Raw genomic sequence first — 12,945 nt, forward strand, 5'->3', positions numbered from 1 at the left:
TCCGGCAGTTTGTGGTCTGTTATAAGCCCTATTTTGGTTTCCCGTGCGGATTTGCGATTTGTTCTATCCCCACGCGGAGTTGTTGGTTTTCTACCCCGTATTCGGTAGATGTAAACCCTAATTTTATGGTTATCCCCACCAGAGTTTGGCCCTCTGCCTACAAACCAGCAGTCGTAAGTCCTATCTTTGCGGTTTTTCTACCTACGAACCGGTAGTCATAAACCCTGTTTTCTCCACTTGCAGATTTGTTGTTCATCCCAATCGATGACAATCCCCTCTTTGTGGTTATCTTCATTCAATACTTGATGTTGATCTTCCTTTCGCTTGGATAAGTTGCTCAGATAAGCACTTATATCCCTAGCAAGTCTTTTGTGGATAATTGCCGTATGCTAGCAATTTTATCCCCAGCGGGTCCTTTCACCTTTTGTCAGTGATTGTGTTCCCCGGATCATTGATTTCCATCAATGCATTCCCAGCGAGTCTTCTTTCATTTACCCTCTTGTTAGTAATGTCTGTTGCTCCCTTTGATTGTTCATCATTATATACCTAGTTTGGTATCCCGATGCCTTTCTCTTCGGATTTTATCCTATAAACAACCTACAACCCGGTTAAGGATAATCTTCCATGCGAGGTTATTATTCACGTTTAGACGGCTATGAATAATATGTCTCATGTACTCTTCAGTCGAAGCCTTTCGTGTTTCCCTGGTCGAGTAAGATTCGCTTTTTCCCTTTGCGGAATCGAATATTTCTTTGTTGTCGGATAATTGCCGGATGCTTGCAATTTATCCTTTGAGATTGTCTTTCGTTTACCCGTATGCTTGGTATCAATTGTCTCTCTTTTTGGTTAGTCACCTATTATATACTTCGGTATCTCTGGTGTCTCTTCCTTTCGAGTATATTATTCACGGTTTGCCGGTAATGAACAATATGTCTCATGCGCTCTTTGGTTGGAGTCCTTTGTTGATCTTCCCCAGTCGAGTAAGATTCGTATTCCTTGTGGAATCGAATATCCGTCCTATAAACAAGTCTGCTGTTCTAGCTTTCTTCAGGATGATGAGTGTTTTGGAACACAAACCAATTCACGTCTTCGGATTTTATCCTATAAACAACCTACAACCCGGTTCAGGATAATCTTCCATGTGAGTATTCTATCCACGTTCTGACGGCAATGGATATTATATCTCGTTCACTCTTGGGTCAATCTTTTGATTGTTTTATCCGCAGAGTAAGTTTCGTATTCCTTGTGGAATCGAACGTCCGTCCTATAACAAGTCTGCTGTTCTAGCTTTCTTCAGGATGATGAGTGTTTTGGAACATAAACCAATTCACGTCTTCGGATTTTATCCTATAAACAACCTACAACCCGGTTCAGGATAATTTTCCATGCGAGTACATTGTCTACGTTTTGACGGCTATAGATAATATATCTCATGCACTCTTTTGTCGAACACTTTGTTTGTCTTCCCAACTGAGTAAGATTTGCATTCTTTATAGAATCAAATATCCATCCTATAAACAAGTTTGCTTTCGCTCTCTTCAGGATGATGAGTGTTTTGGAACACACACCAATTCACGTCTTTGGTCGGTCACTTGTTACATACCTACAACCCGGTATCCTTGGTGTTCCTTCCTTTCTGCTCCCTATTTTGACCTCGGTCCCTTGTGGAGTCAGATTTTCCTGAGTTTATGTACCTTTTTCAGGTCTTTCTCAGATGTTTGGTTGATTGATATGTCTCACCCTTATACCGGTCTTAGAATATTCATTCTTCCTGAGCTTGTTACCCTTATACCGGTAACACCTCATTCTTTGGTGCTTCCTCAGTGGAATTTCCTTTTGCTTCTTCCCGGGAGTCAGCTTGTGTCTCTCCAATGGATTTATTCTCCTATTGGAATTTTCTTTTCCCCAGTGTGAGTCCTTCACTCCTCAGTGAAGTCTCCAGTCTGATTTCTGTTATCTCCTAACCAGAGTCGTGTCTTATTCACGCTATGTCAGTTTTGTTTTTCCCCAACTTGAAGTCGTGTCCTGCTCACGCATTTCTTTTTCTTTTACTACCCCCAACAAGAGTCTTGTTAGAGTCTCTGTTCCTGGTGAGTGTATTACTCCGATGGATCGTCTTTCTTCTGTGTGAACCATATTCCCCACAGAATTTGTGTCTTTTGCATGCATACATTTGCATCATGAGGTCTCTTAGGGACCAAAATTTGTCTCATTACTGTTATTTAAGCCCATTCTACCGCGTCAAGATGAAGATTTCTAAACTTCACTTCTCCGGCTAGAATGACCTTAAATAGGGGCATCTGTAAGACCCCAATTTTGTCCCTAAGATCCCTCATGGCATCATATCATATCATACCATGGCCTCAAGGATCTTTGTGCACCTTTGCTTCCCTCCTAGTGGGTGGGTTATCTTGTGAGTGTGGTTCTTGATCACCAAGAATGTTTTTGCATTTGTATATCATTGCTTTTCATCTGTCTATTAACCAAAAGTACAAAAATATTGTCATCTAACCATGTTACTTGCAGATGAAGCAAATTAGGTCAAACAGTCAAAATCATTCATTGAGCAATAGATGGTGGCCATTCTTGAAGAATTTGGGCACCATGATCATTCATCAAGAGTTCATATAAGTTGTGACATCATTTGGAATCAAGATCTCAAGTGATTAGGGTTTGGAATTCATCAGAACATGGTTCAGTCAAGCAAAACCCTAGCAAAGTCAACTGAAGTCAACTGTTGGTCAACTGTGCATTTAATCAGTGATTTGATGGTGGGAATTGGTTTGAGAGGCCTCATTCATGTCCATATAAGCCTCATATAACATGTCAAACCTCCACAGTGAAGAATTTGAAGTCAGACAAGAAATTTCCAAAAATAGAAAGTTGACCTGTAATTGGAATTTGCCAAAAAAGGAAAGTTCTTCTCCTCAACATTACTTCATCATACAAGCTTCAAATGAATTTTTGCCCAACATGAAAGTTGAATATCTTGTTCTCCCATTTCCAAAAAGTCCAAGAACACTCATTTCTCATTTATGGTTGGCAAGTTATGATCAAATCATTCTAAAAAATTTTTGAACTTCAAAGTGGCATATCTTCCAAACCATTTGGCCAAATTGAGTGAGGTTTTTTGCTACAAGTCATATTTGATGTGCTCTATCCAAATCTTTCATAACAATTCACCAAAAACCTACCAATCAAAATGGCCTTTTTCCAAGTGACTTGAATTAAAATGAGTGAGGTGAAAAAATGAGTTTTCAAATTAAGCCTTTCGAATGCTTGCTACCAATTGCAATTGTTCTGAAAACACATTTAGAGGTTGCTCAAGGCCCAATTTCGTGCATGTACATGCACCCCCATGCAACTTGAGTGGATTTTTAGCAAATTGGTAAAAACACCTCTTTTAAGCCAAAACCAATTACCATCTCAATTAACCAAACTTAGCAACACTAAACACAGTATATATTTGACATTTTCTGCTGCAGAAGCCCTAGCCACACTTTGCCAAAACAGATCAAATTCCATTTTTCTCTCTAGCTCTCATTTCTTTTCACTTGAATTTTTTGCTGAAAAATTTCAAAGAGCTCGAACTTGTGTTGGTTGCTTCATCATTCACCATCACCTTGTTCATGTATGTCCATTTGTGTATGTCTTGCCAAATTGTTTGTGAAATGATGATACATTATCCAATGCTTCCCAAATTTTTTATGCTTAAACTAGACATGTTCATGGTGATTTTGGTGTAGAGTTTGTGAATTTATCGTTGCGGGTTGTGGAGTTATGATTTTTTGAATAGGGGTGTGACAATTTGTGTCACACCATTGATGTCCAACTTCATGATTTTTATTACCATGCTTCTTGAACTCAAATTGGTTTGAATTTTTGCATGAAGTCACTTGTGGATGTCTATTTTACATGTGAATTTTTATGGAATTAATTATGGCATTTCCTATTTGTTTGATAATTTCTCCCCTGTTTGGTCATTTGTTGACTTTTTGTGACACATGTTCTCATTTGATTTGTGAAATTCTCATACTTAATTGGATGGACTTGAAATTTGACATGTGATTAGTAGACATCTTAAAGTTTGTCATGGTTTTGATCCCATTCATTTCTCATATGTTGCCACTGTTTTATGATTTATTGAAGTTGGTGCATGTTTGGTTGACTTCTTTGAGCATGCTTGAACTTGCCTTGTCTTTCTGATTTTCATTGACCAACTTCCCTTTATCCAAATAAGCTGAAATTTGGTATGCTTATCATGTTATGGATTATGTTTGATCATGAATTATTTGATAGTTTATTGAAATGTTTGAGATTGGTTTTGAGCTAGATCATTCTGTTGACTTCTTCGAACTTCTATATGCCATGCTTTGACCTAATTTGCTTATGAAATGATGATGATGATTGATATGAACATGAAACCAATTGAGTTTGTTTCTTGATTGTTTGAACTTGGTTTTGGACACTTGTCACTTGCTGTTTTGATTTTCTTATCTCTTTTTGACCCTAGGCTTGTCCTAGTGGTCATGTTGCTCATGTTTAAGTTTGTTGTTTCAGGTTAAGCAACAAATACCCAAAGAGATCAATACAAATTGATTGAGCTTGATTGATTATCATGACTAACTTATTTGTTTTGTAGGTTGCTTGGCTCACATGCTTTGAGCCTTGTGCATTGCATATTTAACTGATTGTGTTGACTGTTGATCCCTATCTTATTTTGGTTTGACTTTGAGTTGTGTACTGATTCTGTTTGACTGGTTTCAGGTACCTTTAGTTGCTTAGTTCTTTAAGAACTTGCTTTGCTTTGCTTAATAGCAATTTGCATTGAGGTATAATTCCTTATCTTCATGTAGTCTGGAAGACCTGGCCTGTTACTTGGCCAGGCAACTGTCTGAAGTCCTCCTTAAGAGGCAATGCTTGTGTGTGTTTACATTTGTCCCAAGCAAGAAAAGTCCTTTGAATAAGGTAATTGGTAGACAAAAGAGATATGTAGCCTATCTCCTACTATTCTGTGAGTCACTCATCTTGCTCACACCACATGTGTTGATGCATAGTGAGAAAAAACCCAAGATCTATCGAGTCAATAATCTGTGGAGAGAGTTCCTACTTTCTGAACTCCCACACCTTCTGATATTCAAATGCTCTCCCTGACCAGGGATAAGAGAAATGAGGCACACCCCTCATATCCTTTCATCTGCTTCACCTTGGCTCTCAATGTCAAGGTTAAGAGCACCATTAACCCTATTCCAGTTGGCTTCAATGCCTAACCCTTTTGTATGAGCCTGATTGTTTGGTTATAGTGTGTGCTGAATGACTTCAATTGATTGATTGCTCACTTCATATACACATGTTTGCTTGTATGCTTTGTGCATTTATCATCATTAATTGCTCATTAGTGCATGATCATCTCATTTGTCTTTGTGACATATCCTTGTTGATTTCCCATTGAGGACAATTGTAAGACCATCCTTTGGCCATTGTTCCTATGATATGGAAGTGAGTATAAGACCATCTCATTGGCCACTCATCAGCTCTTTGCTTGATGCATTTGTTTGATTTATGTGAGGATACAATTGTAAGTCCGTGTAATTTGGCATTTGTTTTCCTATGATCATATGTTGGAAGTTAGAGTAAGCCCAGATAGATTGGCATCTGACATCCAAGTGTTTGCTTTGTTGTTGGAGATTGGTATAAGTCTAGATAGATTGGCATCCGGTATCCATTTTTTATTTCTTTGTTGAGGAGATTAGTATAAGTCCATAGAGTGGCCTCTGATATCCAGTTCTTGTTTTAGGAGATTGGTATAAGTCCAGTGATTGGCATCCGGTATCCGCTTTTGTTGACTTTCTTCCTTTGCTTGTTTGTTATTCCTCATTGCCTATTCCAAAGGACACACTTGAGTCATCTTCAATATGATTTCAAGAGGTGAACATTCTAGGAAGTTTTACAATCCATTTTCATCCATTCATCCCCATTATGTCCTAAACCTTTTCACACATTACTTTCAAACTTGAGATAGATATTGTGCAAACATCTTCATGTTTTCAAATCAAAAACCTGGACCCAAGTCCTTGACTTTTTCAAACTCCCTTTCATAATACTTCTTTGAATCAATCTTAATCATACTTTGACCCTGCTTTCATGAACACTCATAATCAATTAACTTCACCCATTCAATTGTTTTGGCTTTGTCCATTCCTGCTAAGTTTTCATGCATTAGCCATAGGTTTCAATTATCATTGTGGTTGATGTAAACCTCACCCTATCCTTAGTGAGTCGACTATAAGACTTCCGTACTGAAAACAGGGTTAACCCCTCTAGTACGTCGAAGCTATCCTCGCATGGTGGATGTTGGTCTTGGTCGAGTTTTCTCCCATTGATAATGAAAAGCCTCAAGTGCTATTGTTTAAAATTGAACTCACAAACCTTTTGGAAATCTTTTAGCCGAACTACGGCGTTTTGATCCTTACCTTTGATGGAAGGTACGTAGGCAACGGGTTCATCCGTTCGAACACAAAAACAATAAAAATTGTATATTCTTTTCTCATCATCCCAATCATGTTTGCACAATAAATATTTCATAACAAATAACAATTTTATACAACAAGTGTGAAAAGGGCTCCCTAGGAGTACCTAGGACGTAGTGGGTGCCTAACACCTTCCCATTGCGTAATTTACCCCTTACCCAGATTCTCTGATCTTTTCATTAGTTTTCTATGCGTAAAACTTCTTAGGCTTTTGTTCGCTTTTTAGCCAGTCCTTTGGATAAATAAAAGTGCGGTGGCGACTCGAATTCATTGTATACTTTGCTTATGGTTTAATCAATAAATCATATAGCGACGAATACACCGCTATAGGTTCCCCTAAAGGATAAACCTAATAACATTTTGTTAGAAGGTGTATTCTTTCAGGAGGGTAAAGATCCCCAAGGCTTGAAGGGAAGGATGGTCCACGCTTGGCATAAGATCTATAGGAAAGGAAGGAAGGAGCTAGGTCCGAAGAACTGTATCGCTTTGGAACCCTATACCTCTTGGGTTAGGAGGAGAGCTTCCGAGTACCTCATGCCTTACGAGTATCTGAGACCTACACCTTTGGTTGTGGTACGGCCTTCAACCCTCCCTAACCAAAGAGTAGAGGAGTTAAGAGACGAAGATCGTTCACGTGCCTGGATCCATGAACGAGAGGAGTTGCTTCAGCTGATTAGAGAGAAGGATGCTTTGATAGAGTTCCTTGAGCACCAGGTTATAGATGATCCTGATGATGCATGGACTTCTTTACTTCCTCAGTCTTCCAAGTTTTGGAAGAGGAAGTATGATCGACTCGCCAAAGAGAAGGCAGACATGGAGGCAGCCTATGAGAGGGGGATGAAGAAGCTTCATGCAGCTTATCTTCTAGTCTCCAGAGCTTTAGACGATTGTTTCTAGGGTTCCATAGGATGTTCATTTTCCTTTTCTCTTGTATTTGGTTACCAAAACTGTAATCCTTTGGAGTAAAAATATTTTCCAGGTGTTATTAATGTGATATTTCCATATGTGATAAATGTTTAATATTTCCAATATTTGCAAATAGGACTCTAAAGTTCCTCTGATATAAAAAATTAAATCATATGCATTGCATGTATCATGTGCATAAGCAGGTTTTGCTCCAGGCTTCTTGTTCTATGGTCTAACTCTGTGTTCTTCATTTATTTTGACGACAAGTTGACTCACCGGTACTACACCCGAGCCAACGCATCAAGACTAATGGATTATTTGGAGCAAGAGAACCGTGAACTCAATGAGGAAGTAGCCAGATTGACTGCCCTGATGGAGTCATTCATGGCTGCCCAGAGCCAGTCGTCTCCGACACCTTCAACTCCTCCCCAGAGGACAATCATCTCTGAGATTGTCTCTTCAACTGTGCTTGCGGCCAGCGCCCACTTCGCACCAACATCCATGCCAACCAGGTTTCCATGGGGGATGCCTCCCAACTTCATGCCTGAGGGTCATGCACCCACCTTTGCTTCTCTGTCGGCATCTAGCCCGGTCCTCGCCGTTCCTCCTGCTGTCGTGCATACTATGCCCAGAGTAGACGACATCATCTATCATTCTGAGCCGTCTGAGGGCCCAGATGTCTATGAAAAGATGGATGCTATGAATGATCAGTTTCTTGAGCTCCGCAAGGAATTGAAAACTCTCAGAGGAAAATACCTTTTCGGCAAGTCTGTTGCTGAACTCTGTTTGGTCCCAAACGTCAAAATCCCTGTAAAGTTCAAGGTACCTGACTTTGAAAAGTACAAGGGAAATACTTGCCCTCTCAGCCACCTGGTCATGTATGCCAGGAAAATGTCGACTCAAACCGATAATGACCAACTTCTCATTCACTACTTCTAAGACAGTTTGTCCGGTGCTGCTCTAAGATGGTATATGGGCTTGGACAATGCGAACATCCGATCCTTCAATGACCTTGGCGAGGCCTTCGTCAAGCAATACAAGTATAACGTGGATATGGCTCCCGATAGGGATCAATTGAGAGCCATGTCCCAAAAGGACAAAGAAACTTTTAAAGAGTACGTCCAGAGGTGGCGAGAGTTAGCAACACAGATTGTGCCCCCGCTGGAGGAGAAGGAAATGACCAAGATCTTTCTGAAGACCTTGAGTTCTTTTTATTACAAGCGGATGATTGCCAGCGCTCCTTCTGATTTCATCGAGATGGTGAACATGGGGATGCGTCTGGAAGAGGGAGTCAGGGAAGGGCGCCTGACCAGAGAAGAAGGCTCTTCTACCAAACGGTATGGGACGTTTGGAAAGAAGAAAGATGGCGAGGCACATGCTGTGACCTCCCATGCTAAACCAAGAAGACCCTCGGTGAGGAGGAAGACCGCGCGTCCTGTCGGTAATCAGCATCAGGTGGCTCACATAGCACCTGTTTTCAGAGATAATCAGCAATATCAACATCACAATAATAATCAGCAACAACAACATCCGCAATATCAACAACAACAACACCGTCCTTAACAGCAGGCCTACCAGCCTCAAAACAATAATCAAGCCAGTACAAGCTATGAGAGGAAAAGGGTCACCTTCGATCCTATTCCCATGACCTATGCCGAATTGTATCCCTCTTTGATAGAGAGGAAATTGATTACTCCACGAGACCCGCCGACTATACCTACCAACCCTCAGTGATGGTATAAGCCCGAGCTACATTGTGTTTATCATTCCGGCGCTCCCAGACATGACGTGGAAAACTGTTACCCACGGAAGATCAAGGTTCAAGACCTTGTGAGATGTGGTATTCTATGTTTCGAGGACGTAGGTCCTAATGTGAAGAAGAACCCATTGCTCGAGCATGGGAAATCCTCTGTCAACATGGTCCAGGGCTGCCCTGGTAATTACAAAGTCAAATATGTCAGTCATATTCGACAATCTCTGGTCGAGATGCATAGACTGCTGTGTGAGTACAGTCATTACGAGCACGACCATGACAGATGCCGAGTTTGCACTGTCAATCAAAGAGGATGTCGCCAAGTCCGCAAAGACATTCAAGAAATGCTGGATGAAGGAGTCATTGAGATACTTCAGAATAAAAATATTAACGAAGATGCTGATGAAGTCAATGTAATATCTCCAGTATTTCGGATCCCTGAGCCTGTTGTCATCAAGTATGATGGTAGCAAGCAAAAGGCTTCTCCTTCTTGGATCATTAAATTGGCTGGCCCTGTGCCATACTCTTCTGAGAAGGCGGTACCCTATCGCTAAAATGTTGTGGCATTGGAGGATAGGAAGGAGGTGCCCCTGCCCTCTACCTCTGTTGTTAATATTGCCGACGTCAGCGGCCTGACCCGTAATGGTCGTGTTTTCTCGGCTCCGCCGAAACCTCAAGCAGATGTCCGAAGAGCCAATCTTGTTGATTATGCTGAACGCCCGGTTGGGACTGCTGTGAATGCTCCGAATTCGGCACTTGTTGCCGCTAAACCTGTCTCTGTAGTGAAAACTCCTGTCTCTGTTGGCCAGAATAGCAATACGAAGGAAGACTGTGATGAGATGCTGAGGCTCATCAAAAGGAGTGAGTACAACGTTGTAGATCAGCTTCTACAGACGCCATCAAAGATCTCCGTATTATCTTTGTTGATGAATTCAAACCACACCAAGAAGCTCTGCAGAAGGTGTTGGATGTGGCGTATGTGGATCATGACGTCACAATAGAGAAATTTAACAGTATTGTTGCAAACATCACCGCTTGTAACAATTTGAGTTTTTGTGATACTGATCTCCCCGAGGAGGGAAGAGACCATAATTTGGCACTACACATTTCGATGAGCTGTAAAGATGATGCCATGTCCAATGTGCTGGTGGACACTGGGTCATCATTGAATGTGTTGCCAAAGTCCACTCTTGCTAAATTGTCATATCAAGGGCCTCCCATAAGGCAAAGTGGAGTAGTGGTTAAAGCTTTCGATGGGTCCCGTAAAACTGTGATTGGAGAATTGGAACTCCTAGTCAAGATCGGACCGAGTGATTTCCAGATCACCTTCTAGGTCATGGATATTCACCCATCGTATAACTGTCTGTTGGGTAGACCATGGATTCACGAGGCAGGTGCTGTGACATCCACCATACACCAGAAATTAAAGTTTGTAAAAAACAAGAAGCTGGTGGTGGTAGGGGGAGAAAAGGCTCTCCTGGTTAGCCATTTGTCTTCCTTTTCTTACATAGATGCTGAAGATGAAGTTGGAACTCTGTTCCAAGATTTATCTATTGCTGAGCCTACCAAGAAAGGAACTTCTTCATTTGCGTCCTATAAAGATGCTAAGTTGGCCATTGAGCATGGTACAACTACTAGATTGGGGCAAATGATTAAGCTGGAAGACAACAAATCCCGGGCTGGCATAGGGTATTCTTCTGGCGTCTTCAATAAGCATGGGTTGTTCAAGAGTGGTGGATTCATCCACACTGGTCAAGATGAGGAAGTTGCTGCTATTGTGGAAGAGGATGCAGAGGAAGATTCTGGCAACTTCGTCATCCCTGGAGGGGTCTGCAATAATTGGGTCGCTGTTGATGTTCCAACAGTTATCCATAAGTCAAAGTAATGTTCATTGTGTTTAAAAACCCTCCTCCCTTTTCGCTTTTTCATGAAATTGGTGATCACATAAAACCCTAAAAATAGAATAAAATCAATCTTTTCATCTGCATAATGATTTGCCTTGTTTGAATTCTAAAATATCTTTATATCCAAAATCATTATGCAGGTTGATCAAACACATTGAACATAATGATCCAACACCATCTCCCAACTTTGAGTTCCTTGTATTTGAGGCAGAAGAAGAGGATGTTAAAGAGATTCCTGACGAGATCACCCGTCTACTTGAGCATGAAGAGAAGATCATTCAGCCGCATCTCAAGAATCTGGAAACACTTAACTTGGGGTCTGAAGATTGTGTGCGAGAAGTGAAGATTGGGGAACTCTTGGAAGAATCTGTTAAGAAGGGGTTGATTGAGTTGCTACGAGAATATATCGACGTATTTGCCTGGTCATATGAAGACATGCCTGGTCTGGATACTGATATCGTGCAACATTTCCTGCCTTTAAAGCTTGAGTGCGCGCCCGTGAAGCAGAAGCTCAGAACAACTCATCCTGAAATGGCAGTTAAGATCATAGAGGAAGTTCAGAAGCAAATTGATGCGGGGTTTCTGGTGACTTCTACATATCCTCAATGGGTGGCCAATATTGTGCCTGTGCCTAAGAAAGATGGAAAAGTCCGAATGTGTGTGGACTATAGAGACTTGAATAAAGCTAGTCCAAAAGATGATTTTCCTCTACCACATATTGATATGTTGGTAGATAATACAACTAAATTCAATGTCTTCTCATTTATTGACGGATTTTCCGGATATAACCAGATTAAAATGGCACCCGAGGATATGGAGAAGACAGCATTCATCACACCTTGGGGAACATTCTGTTATCGAGTGATGCCCTTCGGTTTGAAGAACGTCGGAGCCACGTACCAACGAGCTATGACTAACTTCTTTCACGATATGATGCATAAGGAGATCGAGGTATATGTTGATGACAAGATTGCAAAGTCAAGAACGGAATTTGAGCATGTGGAACACTTGTTGAAGCTTTTTCAGCGTTTGAGGAAGTATAAGCTTCGTCTGAATCCGAAAAAGTGTACATTTGGAGTCCGTTGTGGCAAGTTATTAGGCTTTATCATCAGCGAGAGAGGTATTGAGGTTGATCCTGCCAAGGTCAAAGCAATACAAGAGATGCTTGCGCCCAAAACTGAGAAGCAAGTCCGAGGTTTTCTTGGCCTCTTGATTTATATTTCCAGATTTATATCCCACATGACTGCCACATGTGCGCCGATATTCAAGCTCCTCCGGAAAGATCAGTCTCATGATTGGACCAAGGATTGCCAGAAGGCCTTTGACAGTATTAAAGAGTATTTGTCCGAACCGCCGATTCTGTCTCCACCAGTGGTAGGGAGACCATTGATTATGTATCTGACAGTTCTTGAAGACTCAATGGGTTATGTCCTTGGTCAAAAAGACGAATCAGGAAAAAAATGCTATCTACTACCTGAGTAAGAAGTTCACTGATTGTGAGTCTCGATACTCGACGCTTGAGAAGACATGATGTGTTTTGGCTTGGGCTGCTAAGCGCTTACGCCAGTATATGTTGAATCATAGACTTGGTTGATATCCAAAATGGATCCAATCAAGTATATCTTTGAGAAGCATGCTTTAACTGGGAGAATCGCCCGTTGGCAGATGCTGTTATCTGAGTATGATCTTGAGTATCGAGCTCAGAAGGCTATAAAAGGTAGTATCTTGGCTGACCACTTGGCACATCCACCAATTGAAGATTATCAGTCAGTTCAGTATGACTTCCCAGATGAGGAGATTCTGTATTCGAAGATGAAAGATTGCGATGAGCCTACGCTCGGTGAAGGGCCAG

This window comes from Lathyrus oleraceus, chromosome 5 (assembly GCF_024323335.1).
Source record: "Lathyrus oleraceus cultivar Zhongwan6 chromosome 5, CAAS_Psat_ZW6_1.0, whole genome shotgun sequence".
NCBI classification, from domain to species: domain Eukaryota; kingdom Viridiplantae; phylum Streptophyta; class Magnoliopsida; order Fabales; family Fabaceae; genus Lathyrus; species Lathyrus oleraceus.